General features: G+C 38.8%; 2 long non-coding RNA genes across 3 annotated transcripts in view; both read left to right on the top strand.

The window, feature by feature from the left end:
• The first annotated feature begins 5,511 nt into the window (after positions 1-5,511).
• On the top strand, positions 5,512-6,308 carry LOC310895427. The gene is made up of 2 exons (XR_014580679.1): positions 5,512-5,910; positions 6,265-6,308. It is a non-coding gene; the product is annotated as an uncharacterized lncRNA (long non-coding RNA).
• A 2,358-nt stretch (positions 6,309-8,666) lies between these two features.
• LOC310895425 overlaps positions 8,667-14,478 on the top strand; it is a 43,880-nt gene continuing 38,068 nt past the window's right edge. For both annotated transcript variants that reach the window (XR_014580676.1, XR_014580677.1), the window contains exon 1: positions 8,667-9,450. This is a non-coding gene — a long non-coding RNA (uncharacterized lncRNA). The remainder of the gene's footprint in view (positions 9,451-14,478) is intronic.

Here is a 14,478-nt window from a genome sequence, read left to right as displayed (position 1 = left end):
TTTTTTTGTGATGACTTAATTTAGTAACTGTCCCCATAGGCTTTTCTCATAGCCTGTTTTCATCTAACTGCACCAAGAGAGAGAAAATCCAAATGGTGATGCACTTATGGGTCTGTGGATCTCTTCAAGGAGATTATTATTACAGTAAGAAAGAAATTGGTATTGGAAGGCAGCATAGGTATTGATAAGTCTGGATGTAATTTTCAGGACAGAATTGCTTGCTAAGACAGACTCTACCACAATTAGAAGCTATGTTGTGTTATGTTTGTTATGAAGTTATGATTCAGAAGCCATTTGGTGAAATTCTGTGGCACTCTGCCAGGAATGGTGAATGTTTCTTGCTACTGGTGCCAAACAAACTAAAAAAGAAACCATCATAGCTTGTTATTGCTGGTGCCAGACCAAATATCTGTTGGCGCCAAACTTGGTATTGGTGCCAGAGGCTTGCTATCACTGGCCCATGATATTAGGAAATACTGGCTGAGTTGTTACAATAGCCTCTTACTGACTTTCAGTCCATGCATTGATGGAGCAGAGTGAACAACATAGTAAGAGAAGCACAAGAAAATTAACTGAGAGCCAAAGGGCTTTGAATGTTTGTCGGAGTCATTGAACTTTGCTAGCCCTTCCTGGAATATACCTACACCAACTCAAAACACATATATTTTACATGGGTAAACAAGTGACTAGAGATAGTGAAGGATATGTTTCCGTTCAACTAAGTTACAGTACTATTTATAGCACCATGAATTAACAAATGAATCATCTTGCCAATAATATTCTGGATGAATAGCAATAAATATTCAACATTCTTATTTCTGTGTTGTTTTATATTTATTTTCTTCTTTGTTTTTAAGAAGTTTTTTCTGTGTGGAATCCCATGGTTTATGTAAGCATTAGCAAATTATGTAAATAAATGATGGTGTAAAAAACTTTGAAATTTGTTGTTGTTTTGTTTTGTTGTGTTTCTCAAGACCAAGTGAACTGCATTTTAAGGGAGTTATTCAGGAGCAGGCTGTAGAGTGGCCTTCCTGTGGTACATGGACTTTGGCAGCAATGCCCCCAGGTTATGTCTCTTATGTATGTTCTGTACTCCATTTGCTGTTTGCCACTTTCGTTCCCTGCTTCAAGATCTGAATTGTCAGAATCTAATCCTCCCACCCCATGGACAACTCCAGAACAACGTTGGTATCTTTGAAAATCTGGTCCATGCTGCTGCTTGCTTGCTCCTGGGATAGGCAGCATAATTACACCGAGGGTACGTGTATTATAATACTTCAGGATGGCGGAGGCAGGAGATTTATAAACTCCAGACTGTGTTCCAGAGATTAGGTGTGTTTTCACCATTTTGCAGCTGACAGAGAAATGCAGTAAAAGCTTGAGGAGCTGGTTCTTCAGCTGGGAAGATCTCTACAGCTCTGACAAAATCATTAGTTTTGCTGAGTTGCATGGGTTGAGTATCTGATCTCAAGTTCCTAGATGAGTTCTTAAGGGATTAGCTGAGTTTCAGTCTCTTGAAAGTGCGAACAAACATACGGTTGCCTCACACACATGAAGTTTCTTCCCTAAAGATGTCAAAGGGCTTTGTGCAGGGGGTGTTGCTATTTCTGTTTTGTAAGGAAAGGTTCACAGAATTTAAATGTCTTGTCCAAATGCACACGATCTAAGCTGGAAATAGGACACAGGTTTCCTAATTCCTGAACTACTGCTCTACCTACTAACCTCGTTGTTTCCCTGAACTTTTACATATAGTTGAGTAGTTTAATAATTAACCTCCAAGTGGGGCACTTTGAAGCAAATGTAAAATGAAACCAAACACTTGTCTTGGTTTTTAGTCATACCAGATTTGCAAGTAGGGTGTGTTTAAATGATGCAGGTAGATAAAGTCTTGTTAATTTAGATTAGAGTAAAAGTCAGTGCCTTATCAAAGCAAGTGACTAATTAGGAAAACTATTACCTTTTGGAAAAGAAACAGTCAAACTATCACTCAAAATTATTTTAACTAATTGAATATTACTAGGATTTATGCTGAATAAAGGCTCATGTTACTGCTGGGGAGAGGAGGACGACTGAGAGCTTTTTCCAGGAATTGCCAGTGCCTTGTTTCTTATTATTTTACTTTTAGAAGCTTAACAATACTTGTCATCAGTGTGTAAACCTGTGGAAAGGAGAGTCCCATGAGTCACCAGGGAGCCAAATTTACAGAATTTAAGTGTAGAACTGCAGCATTTGTATCAAATGTACTGCCTCCATTTTCCTCACCTTACCAAGCTAACAGGACAACAAAATGCTTATGGATAGTTTGAAATGATCCAGTGAATCCAAGTTTTGTAACAACTATGATCAGGCATTTGAGATCCTGCAGGGGTGGAAATAGTAGGGCAAATTCATGGTGTGAAAAGAAAGATTACGATCAGACTGTATTTATGTTCAGACAGATACATGCAATTGTGAAGAATCATTAAATAACTGTTAACCACACCTGCACAGAGCCTCTGGCAATGCTGGCTTACACAGAATCTCAAGAACTGCCATGTGCCTGACATCATACCTTTGCAAAGAAAGAAAAGTCCTGGGTGTTAGCCCAAGACTGGTAAGTAAAACATAGTCCACAGACTAGAGCCAGTTTATGTTTGTTAGCGATTTTCAGGCCTCTCACACCCAGTATCTTCTCCCCTTCTCTGTAAATCTGTCAGCAGTCCTGATTTGTTTGGTTAAGACCAGATCTTACTAAACACCTCTGAATCTACTTTTGATGCAATGGCTACTTACCTGTAAGTCAGTTAGGACTGGGAGGAGGGAATATCTGTGTGTGCACACGCACATAGGGAGTCTAGTACAAACAGTATCTGGACTTCTTTGGGCTTGTAATTGCTGCTGTGGCACAGCTCCTTGTTTGTGTTTCTTTTTTACATAGATCAATTTTCTTTTAAAAACATGGTGTAGGATTTTTTTTGTTTTGTTTTGTAATTTTTCATGAGGGAAATGACATTTGAGAACACTTTCATTTTCGTTGTAAGAAAAATGAAAGGGAAGCCCGTGGGGAAGGGGAGCCAACAAACAGGGTAAGAGGAGGAAAGGAAAAGGAAAGGGGGACCACTGTAAAGCTGAAATGAAGAGATGGAGATGTGGAGAGAGGTGGAGTAGGTAGCTCCAACTGAGCGCATCGCAGAGCAATTCCACTCATCCTGTAAAGAATTCCCAGGACGCCCAAAGATCTCTGATTTGGCTGCTTCTGCTGGTGGAATTTTTTTTGGACTGCTTACCTCTACAGCTTTCCTCAGGCTAGGGAGTTCTCTGGGTTTTCATTTCCCATGGTGCGTTTGGAAGCAATAGTCTTTCATCTGCATTTTCTCAGTTGGGGTATGCTTTTCCTGTCTTTCATAGCTAGGGGTGGTTAAAGAGATTTTTTTTGGTTGTTGTTGAATAAAACGTCAGAAAATGCAAAAGTGAAAGTTGAACATCAGCATATAATTCCTGAAAGGGACTGCTGCACATCAGTTTGATATCTCTTTCTAATCTCAATTTCTCTGCAAAATATATATATTTTTTCCTAATGCAAATCTCCACAAGCTGTGAAGAATAGGAGATTCTGAACTAGCAACTGAGCATGACTGAAGCACAGAGAGATTTTCAGGAAGGTGGAATATTTCAAAAATTTGCAGGCTTCAGTGTTCATTTCAGACAAGAATAGAAGCTCCAGCACTTGGCATTGGTAGATCAGACTATGGAAATGTTTACTCATCACTTAAGAGAGTCCTTATTTGTAACTTGATTTATTTAGACCACAAAAGTTTGGAAGACAGTCCATTTTGACTTTCTCCAACTGTGATGAAGTCAATGCCAAGAAACTTAGCAAAACTCAGCATACATTAAAAACTTTAAGAGATACCAGTGCTGTAGGAAAAACGCCCTCTCAGCATTCTACTTTTAATACCCATCAGTTCTATATAAGTAAATCTTGGTGACATGGGCAAAGTTTATTTTGAAGGCAGGTTGTGAAGTAGTACACCCTGTACTCTCTCCCCCTACTTTGGCATTTAAACACATTACCATTAAAGATTGGCCCCTTGATGAAGTTAGGTGGAGTCAAGTGAAGAAGCAAACTTAATAAGTGGGGCTTTCACTCCAGTGGGCCTGAATTCAAACCTTCAAAACTTTGGCCAGGCTCACAGTTGAGACTTTAATTAAACGGTGTTGGATATGAGAGCTAAGTGTGGAAACTCTGTCTTCTATTATACTACCTCATGTTGCCGAAAGAAATAGAGCCTTGCCGCTTGATTGAACAGACAGAGCTAAGTGAATAATTCGCAACAAATAATTAATCTAAATGTTTCTAAATGATTCTTACAGAATCTGATTATGGTTGAGAAAGATTCCTATTATTAATGCTATGGGACTCCCTTTCACAAGGGGAATGTTTATTTATATAAGATTAATGGGTTGAGGTATAGACTTGCAAGTTCTTCCTGAGTCATCAGACCCAGAAAACATGTATTTTATATTAAGGTTAATACAATCTTCCAAGCAAAAGCATTTATGAGTGTACTTTAACTGATGGCTTTATGATGACTGACATTCCAAAACCTCTTCTGCAAACACCTACGCTGGCATACTTTTATGCATAGGAGTAATCCTAATTAATTTGAGAAAATTACTCTGGTGCATGAATGTATTCATTAGTATTTGAAACATCATGGTCTTAGTATGGTGAGTCTTGCAGATACAATCTTGATCTTATACTTAAAAGTTCCCCACAGTGTCCCATCCTGTCTTTATGGCTACCCTAGTACTAGTAAATAAAATAGGCAAGTACCCAGGTTTTGCCCCTGAGGGCTTGTATCCGCATGTTTAAATTCTCCTCCTTCCAAATAAGTGGCCTCATCTGTATTGCCCAGAGGGAACAGTCCTTTGTCCATGCTGTCTCCTGAACCATGCCTGTGAGTTGCGTGAGAAAGCACTAGGTGACAGGGGATAGGCCATTTCGGGGATCTTGTTCCTAGTTAAAGAGCATGGATGATCACATGCCAGCTCCCTAGCCCATGCCCTGACTGTTTTACTTTGCAAGTACATGCTGTAACTTACATGAATATTTGTGTTTAAGATTGGATGATGGCCTGAAGAATTTCTTTTTAAAAACACCCTTGCATTCTGTCACAAGAAAACTATAGGCTAGGTTATAAAACTTCAGGAAAGTTACAGCTTTAAGGAGAGTGGCTAGCTTTTGAATAGAAGGTAGAGAAACTCGCAGTCAAAACAAAAATAGAATCTGTGAGCTGAAGACATAATAGCGAGTTTGAAGGGAAAATTTGTATCTTTAACAATTTCTAAATATTTAGATTCTCCTCTCCAGATAAATGAGTTCTCAGGGCTGCTGCCTGAAACTGTAAATGCCTGCACATGTTGTCACACCAGGGACTTGTCATCATCTCAGTCTGAAACAAGTGCTTGCAATACATGATGTGATCACCTGGGATGTATTAGAGAGCTCTAAAAGTATTTGAGGTGAATGCCTGACTTCTTTTAAGAAGAACCTAGATAGATGTATCCTAGTTTTGAGATGTTCAAGCTACTCTGCTTAATGGAGATTACTTAGATCAAATAATTAATTGTTAAGAGAAAAGCTACTTTCCTTACTAATCAAACTTCATCCTAAAGTTAAGATGCATCTGAACACAGTGGGCTAAGCCAAATCCTTGTGTGAGAGGGATTGCTCTTGAAAATTTATTTCTTGCCTAAAAACTACATGCTATGTTCAACCTGAAGGGCTGCTGTTCTCTTCCTTAGTCTAGCTACCACTCGCTGAATATTCTTTCTGATGTGATACATGTAGAAAGAAGTTTCACATTGGACTGTTCTGTAAGATCTTTCCATGAAATGCTAGAACTGTAGTGTTTGCTCCAGGAAAAGGTGAATTAATATGTGTTTGCATGTACCCTGATAGTTGCCTTGCTTAATCAGTAGCAACAAGGATGTCTTTACTGACATTGAAAGCTTTCCCAAAGTGTTATTTCCACTGTTACTGATATGTTGCTTAACAGAACTAGCTTAAGCTTGCCATACCAAGTTTTTCATTGCTTGGATTGCATTGGTTGGTTATCTTTTTCTGTTAACTTTCCATATATAAATTAATTAGGTTATGAATAATAGGATATGTTATCAGATGGTATGGCATTATTAGCTTCAGCGAAGTGTTGTATGATGACCTGGACAATAATTTACACATTTTTCATATTTAACTGTCTTTAACCATTTTGGATGAAGGTAACTGCCAGCAAGTGTGATTGCAACTCCACTGCCAAAAAAGGTGTGTCTGTTTATGCCAGTGAGGTGCTTTACTGATGGTATAAATGTAATAGCATGGTAATTACTGATTATAGATACAATTAGAATCAAACTATTGTCCGTACAGAATGCTTTTATTATGCTGAAAGCATATCTCTAGTCTTTTTGTGTGAAGAATGCTAACCAAGAGTACAATATTTCAGAGCTGGAAATTTGAGTACAAAAAAATCATAGTGCTTTATTTCTGCAGGTAACTTCTGTTACATTCCTCATTACCCGTGAGCAGGTTTCCTATTACCCAAACTATTCAGAAATCATTTTGGCAAGCAAAACCCTTTTTAATGCCTCTAAAGAGTGTGATTGCTAGTGGTATAAGAAAAATGGTATGGCTTCTATTTTCTGATTAGATAACATATGGGATAAATTAATCTAATGCATATATAAATAATAGGGGAAGTGATAAATATACCAACAATATCTAGTTTTAAAATTGTTTTTCTTATGTATCTGAGGGTTGAAATAAGTTTAGTCTGATCTTGTGGCAAAGCAAATAAAATGTACATATCCATAGAAGTCAAACTGTTCACAGATGCTTTCAGATTGAAATGGGCTTTTAGCAGCAAATGGTAATCCAGTGTTTTCCTACTCTGTGTAGGCCTTACTTCTTACTGAAAGGTGTATGCAGTGTGACACAACATGTTGTGACTCCACAGTAACCTGTTGCAATACACGTTGGTCAAAGTATGTAGTATTTCAGAGCTATGCATAATTTGTGATTGCAACAGTCACAAATAGGATAGAAGTGATGGGAGCATATGAAACGTGCTCAGTGTTTCCATCTCATTCATAATTTTGACTCAGCAGTTCTAGTTGATTATTACTAGTTTCTCCAACAAGCCTGGATTGACCAAGGGAACTCACTTTAACTTATTCAAGTGGTTTCATTAACCTTGGCCTATACAAAAGTGCCTTTCTAAATTGGATTCACTGAACTAATCTCAGTGTCTGTGCTATTGTGTATTGCATCAAGCAACAAAATAAGCAAGAAACAAAGTGGTGAGAAATGTTATTTAAACTGGAAGTGAGGCAGAACTCATTAAAAAAAGAAAATGCACCTTGCTCGTTATAGGACTTCTTAATACTCGCAAGTTCTTCCAACCAATTTTAATTTGTGCAAACGATTATTTATGAATAGTTATTATCAACAATGCCAATAACTTCAGTACTACTAATAGCAGAGATCTGCACTAATTAGCTGTTTTGAATTGAATTTTGTAATATTTGCAAGTTTTCTTAGTTTTATGGTCACCAAGCGAAATCAGTCCCACTGCCTAACACAAAAATCTGGTTCATAGAATAGGATTCAGGATTTGGAGATAAGATTTAAACCAGAATAAAAAGGTGGCTGAGAGGTTCTGCTTGCACCAATGAAAAGAATAGAGGACCAAAGTCTACATAAATGCATTCAGCATGTTTTCCTCAGTCACATGAAACTAATACTTTTTAGTAAAGTACAAACGGCTCATTTGAGAGTTCTGTGCTGGAAGCACTATATTTTGATGGTTCCAAATGGTCTGGGGGGATGGTATACTTGTGTTGGTTCTCTTCTGTTTTTCTGAATGGAAAGAAACAATTTTGAGATCTACAGGCATTTTTTTTTTCCTTCCATACTGCGTAAAAAGAAGAGAAAATATTAACCTGGGTATATGAAGAAAATAGAAGGCAAATTCATAGGAACACAGAAAAGGATTCTTGAAGTTTTACAATGATATATTCAAAACAGTTTAACGATGGATATATTATGAATTACTCTGCAAACTCCATGGGACCTTACTCTGTTTGGGCAGTGTTGTACCATGCATGAGCCCTATACAAGACTTAAAAATAAGTGTGAATGATAGTAATGGAGATAATATTGCTTCTTATAAATAATAATTAATGCTAATTAATGTTGACTCTGTATGTTGTGGCTTGGATGAAACTCTGGCAGGAACTGGCAGACATGCTGATATGAAATCTCCACCCACGAAGATCTGCTGAAAGAGCAGTATCTGGTGTAAGAGGAGAGTTGCCCTTGTAGGTGCAAAGAGTACAGGGTTTTTCTAATTACTTTTATTTTCTTCAGAGAAATCAGGTTTGCAGCTTTAAAGTCTGTCTGTACACGCAGGTCTCTAGGAATTGCAAACGTGGAACAAATCTAAGATCAGATCATGTTCTTTTATGTCAGCTTATGAACAGTGTTTCATGTTAGATGATATTACATGTGCTATTTTCAGTCCTTATTGTTAAAAAAAAAAAGGTCCTTTCATGTATGTACACGTAGAGGCCAATGCATTTGTTCAGGGCAGGTAATGCTCTTTGCTGAATGGGGTGGGAGCAGCTGAGCCATGCTGCTGTGGCTGTACCACAAGATGCAGGAACTCATGCTACACAAACTAGTGCCGATAGGGAGGCTAACGCCTCCTCACTAGTCCCTGGTAAATCTGTATCTGCATGTGTGCACGCACATATGCATAGTGTTTTTCTTCTGCTACTTCCCTCCCACTCTGTGATGGCTTTCTTTCCGCACTGCCCTCAAGCCCAGAGGTCAGTGCTGCCACTTCTTTCCATATTTTTTTCCTGTAGCAGTTTCTTTCCCTCTTTCCTGTGGAGGGACAGCAGGAGCTGTTTGGCTGACTTAATCTTTTATTGGAAAGAAAGGGATAAGACTTGGAAAAAATAGGATGCTTATTTTTGCCTCCAGGCAAACTGTGTAGGGGGGACATTCTTTTTCTTGAGGGAGGAGATTTTTATTGCCAGGGAGGGAATTTCCCCTAACAGAGCAGTCTTACTTGAGCTCCTGAGACAAAGGAGTCAGGAGCCTGCATGCAGCAGCTGTTATGGAGGATCTGGGGCTGAATGACCAGTTGCCCAGAGGGAGAGAAAGGAGTTGTATATGGCCTGGCAAACAAGAAGGAAAAGGAGAAGTGGCAAGTTGTTACTGTCTTGTTGGGAAGAGTTGCACGGTCCCTGATCACTTGTTGCATGACCAGCAAACACCTTGCTGAGAGCTGTAGACCAGGCCATTTGCTAGAGCAGCTCTGTGATGCCAACAACAGCCATGTAAGGGGTGTATGCTGGAGGAAAAACTTGGCCTATGGAGCTGTATTAGCTGGCATTTCAAAGGTAAGACTGTTTTCTTGTTTGTTTGTTTGCTTCCCACTGACGGATCAGTTGTATGTTGAGATGACTTGACTTGACACACACCTCCCTAGCAAACACATTGATTCAACATTTAAAGAATCATGTTTCTTTGTGGTACGGAGTTATTTATTACAATATTTGTGATAGGCTGATGACACTATTGCGATGGTCAAGAATAAGCTGTGTATTTTTTCTGAGTATGTGTTAAACCAGGTCTGTCAAATTAGAACTAATAAGTACCACTAATTGTTTAGACAATTGAAAAAGAGTAATTCCCCACAATTTTTGAAAATGTTGTAGTTAATGATTTGACTGAATGTGTATGGAGACTTATACTTACCTCTGCATTTCTGAAGCTGAATATAGGGTACTATATTTGTATTTTTTTTGAGGCTGGAATCTGGATTTTTTTTTTTTTTTAATACAATCATAGAACTGGTTGGGTTAGAAGGGACCTTAAAGACCATTTAGTTCAACCCCACCTGCCATGGGCAGGGACACCTCCTGCTAGACCAGGTTGCCCAAAGCCCCATCCGACCTGGCCTTGAACACCTCCAGGGATGGGACATCCACAGCTTCTCTGGGCAACCTGTTCACGGTGAAGAATTTCTTCCTAATGTCTAGTGTAAACCTGCCCTCTTTTAATTTAAAGGCATTACTCCTTGTCCTATCACTGCACTCCCTGACAAAATGTCTCTCTCCAGCTGTCTTGTAGGCACCTTAAGTACTAGATGCACTAAAGAATATCTGCATAAAGCTGACTAACTTAAAATTTTCAGATTTCATCTACTAAACTGCTGTGGCAGGAGTGAATCACTGGGATAACAAACATAGATGACACCTTTCTTTCCTTCTTTAATGAAGCTGGTAGGAAGGTGGGCAGGGACCAGGGAGATGGCACAGATTCTGCCAGCTTAATAGATGGTTATTGGTGGAAATCCTCACAGACCAGCTCAGGACTGATCTTTGTTAATACTTTCATTAATGCATTCAGTGTAGAAGGTTGGAAGTGGCTGATGACATTTTATGATGACATAAAAATAGGCAGCATTGTCAGTATAGATATGCTGTCCAGTTCTACCCATAAAGGGAGTGTGAGGACAGGAATAATAGCAGTAGACTATACGTTTAATAGTTGAGGACTTCTGCCTTTAGTGCGTATTGTTGATCCCTAGAAGCCAATATGTCATGAAGTGAGAAGGAACTAGGTGGAAAAAGATTTGGATTTGCTAATTACACCAGAAGCTCACAGTTGTTCTGCAGTCAATGTGAGAAAAGCCAAATGGTAATAGACTGGTCATTAATGGATTAGGTTTGCAATTAAGAGGTTACTAAAAATGAGATTCTGTAATAACCTCCCAGGTGGAGTAGGAAGTACAGAAAACCTAACTGGAGCTTGATGAACACGAGTGGTTCTTGTGACACAGAAGTTAACAGTATCAGAGGATAGCCTTATGACACAAGGCTAACCTAGACCTTATATCCGATGAAGGAGGCGTAGGTGGTTTATTTAGCTCTTCAGTGTGTACAGAAAGGGAAATTGTTGTAGGCATTGCTGATTAAAATTCTGAAATCAAATTCAATATTGAATGATGAAGGTAAACCATTTTATTCATCTTAATTTTCATTAATTTCACAATGTATGACCTATTCTAGACTTCATGGAACTCATTATTTGTAATTGGTTTTGTGTCAACAGGCAGTGAGGATCAGAGTGTCTGCTATTAGTGACAGCTGGCTTAATTTAGTAATAGTACTTAGCAGTTATGTAGTACTTTAAATTTTCAAATCCCTGTTCAAATATTAGTCGTCACACCAATTGCTTTAAATATTATCAGGCCTTCTACAGAGATGGGTAAATAGCTGTTGTTATCCATATTTCAGAGATGAGGAAATCAAGACACAGATGGTCACGCTACATCTCTGTATATCTTTATATATAGGTATTTCGAAGGCACCTATCATCTCAAGTTAATAGACTTGTTAGACCTGATTCAGCATCCACTGAAGCCAATGGCAATCATTCCAGCAACTTCAAAGGGCCTCCTTGCCTAATTGGACCAGCTTGTAAAGGCCAGCTTCCCAGTATTTTCTAGCTAGTATAGTGCACTTTGAGATCAGACAATGAAAAGCATGGCTGCCCAAGGGGTCAGCGCCCTTAGTGCTACTGTCTAGGACAAGCAGAAGCACTCAGAATTGATGACTGATCAGTCACGGTGAATGAGTCCCTGAGGTGAGGCTCCAGGTTTCTGGTGGCTGAATTGAGTGGTCTGCTATCTAGGACCTTGCCAACATTGATAAACTGACAATGAGATTTTTAGAAGTTCCTAGGTAAGCATTTCTTGTTGGTTTTTGAAGGACTACCCAGGTATTTTGACAGTTCCAATACATATTTCCATGTCTGTTCAGGCATCCATACAACTTTTTAAAACCTGGCCCTATACTTCAGTGCTATGTGGCAGTTAAAACTCAGATAAAAAGTGTGACTTGTCTGAAGATTCCAAGAGTCAGCAGCACATGTTATGTTGCTTTTTGACACCTGAAATTCTTTTAAGAAAAACAGAAAAGATAAGAAAACTGAGCCTTAAGTGTAGTGCTGAAGGTTCCTAGAAACACTTTATCTATGAAGTGGCAGGCACTTTTGTAATGTCAACTAAATGTGACATACCTAGTAAAAATATGACCTGTTATGTGCAGTCCTATGATTCAGCTGTGTTCCTTGGGAGATGGAAATAACTCTCTGCAGATTCAAGCATGTTGTCATATGTAATATTTCAGAGTCTTTATTCTTTGAACATTTACTATGATTTGCATAAGAGCTATCTGTTTCTGCAAATGTTCCTGCCCTTAAGCTCGGTGGGATTTGTGACAGCATGAAACAAGTGGAAGAGCATAAGGAAAACAGGCTTTTATCAAAACATATGATCAGGAATTTTTCCTTTTTCTTCTCATGTTTTTTGCTTGACCCTGTTAGTCAATAATACAGCTTTGCCCAAGCTTTGGAACATGAATGTAGATGTGGGAAAGCAACGCAAAAAACGTTTTCCTCCCTGTCCTGCCACGTGCTGCTAAATACGTACTTCTTTTGCCTATCTTCCCGGCAAACGGAAGCCAGTAGTAAGCATTCTGCTCTTCGGTGAATATCATAATAGCAAGAACAGTCTTCTCCCTGGGTCAAAGCCCAATGTTGTGCTCATAAATAAAGTTTCTTATGTTTGTTACTTGTTTTTGAACAGCAGTTATTAAATGACAGACACTCTAAGGTAGACACTTCCTTAGACTATGTCTGTAAGGGAAGAATGATGAGAAAAAGCAGAGGTGTTCCTCCACGTGCTGCAAGATGTCCAATGTTACTGGGGCAGTCAAACCCATGTGTTTACAGCAGAGCGAAGAGGTGAAATGAGCTGGAGAGATGAAGAGTGCTGAATCAAACTCATGCTATCTGCTAGTGTGTTAGCGGCATGTGTTGTCAAGTGTTAGACTCAGCAATGCGTGATAGATATTAATGCAATAACAAATGGCAGCTCTTGCGCTCAGTCTCTGATTTCAGCTACAGTTGAGCATGAGGGGTTGTTTCTTTCTGTGTCCTTTTATTTTTTATTTTTTAAGAGCTATTGCTCTGGCTAACTATGCCTTCCATATAATGAAATCAGAATGGTGCAGGATCTATATGGCCCTTGGCAACAGTCTCCAGCGTGAGGGCAGAGTAAGGCCTGGATCTCCTCACCAGAACTGCTGCTCACCCTCCAGAGCAGCTGCATCCTCTGTCTCCCTTTGCTTTGGGCTCAGGGATGCCTTCCCTCTGGTTGATGTTCAAGTGGATTTTGTGCAGTAGGAATCCAAGTTGGTAGATGTTTTACTTTCTATCTGATAGAAGAGCCACAGCTGTGGTTTGGCATGCTGGCTCTTTTATTGGCTGCTTTACTACTTCTCTACCTGTTTTCCTTCTCCTAAGCCCTGGAGGAGAGGTCTGTCCTCATCCTTTTAGGTCCATTCAATCCCGAAGCTCCTCCAGACTCTTTTACCTTCTCTCCTCATAACTTATATCCATGTAAGTCATTTTTCTGAATGGCTTGAAAATAAGTTATATTATTGTTTCATTTCTTTGTTCTTTCATTTGCCTTTTTTTAGTCATGTGGGATTGTTTTTACTTTGTGTTTCTCCCTTACAATACTGTTGCTTTTTACTTTAAAGAGCCAGAAGGCTTTTTGCTTTAGAAAGAGGTTCTCCCTCCTATTGCACAGATAAAATGTGTTACAGTCTGTAACCTTTTTTTTTTTTTTTTTTTATCCACCACAGTTTCCCTTTCCTTCTTGTGTTCCTGCCCCTGTGGTAAAAAAATTAGTCCAGACAGACCACCAGAAAGCAATTGTAGCGGTGTGACTACTTTTAATTTGGCAGTATGACAGGCAACATAATCTAAGGGGAAAAAACATGGCTTCAGTTCATGACTGAGGTACATGAGCTTCTGTTTTTTAATTTGACTTCTTTGTGCCTCCATCCCTTGGTCTCAGCACATGATTTAACTCTGTACCCCAGATATCCAGCCTGCAGCCTGTGGCTAATAAGGATTCACTTGTTTCACAGGGGAAGTAGAAAGTTCTAGAATGAAAGTGAAGTAGGTGGTTTCTCTTCCAAATGAAGAGGAGGTGCCCATCATCTGATCTTTCTAATGTTCAGTTTTATGCTGTTGACAAATGTTGAAATAAGGACAATTTCTATTATGGGGCCAAAGTTGGGTCATGAATTGTAGAGAGATTTTTTTTTTTTTTTAAGTCAGGTGAAGCTCCTGTTGTGGAAAATTTGAAAGGTAACAGTTGTTTTTTTCTTTTTCTTCCTTTTTTCTTTTTCTTTTTTTTTTTTTTAATCAGCTATTATTTCAAATTGTGCAAAAACTGTAAATGGATAATTTCTAGGTTTGCCTGAAATGAAGCTTGCTAAGGGCAGTTTCCAGCTGTCTTTTGTAGTCAAGTGAACTTCTTATTAAGAAAATAAATAGGAGTTTATTGA

Source organism: Anser anser (assembly GCF_964211835.1).
Source record: "Anser anser genome assembly, chromosome: 2".
Taxonomy (NCBI): domain Eukaryota; kingdom Metazoa; phylum Chordata; class Aves; order Anseriformes; family Anatidae; genus Anser; species Anser anser.
The sequence above is the reverse complement of the archived record's forward strand: the minus strand, read 5'-3'. Positions and strand labels throughout refer to the sequence as shown.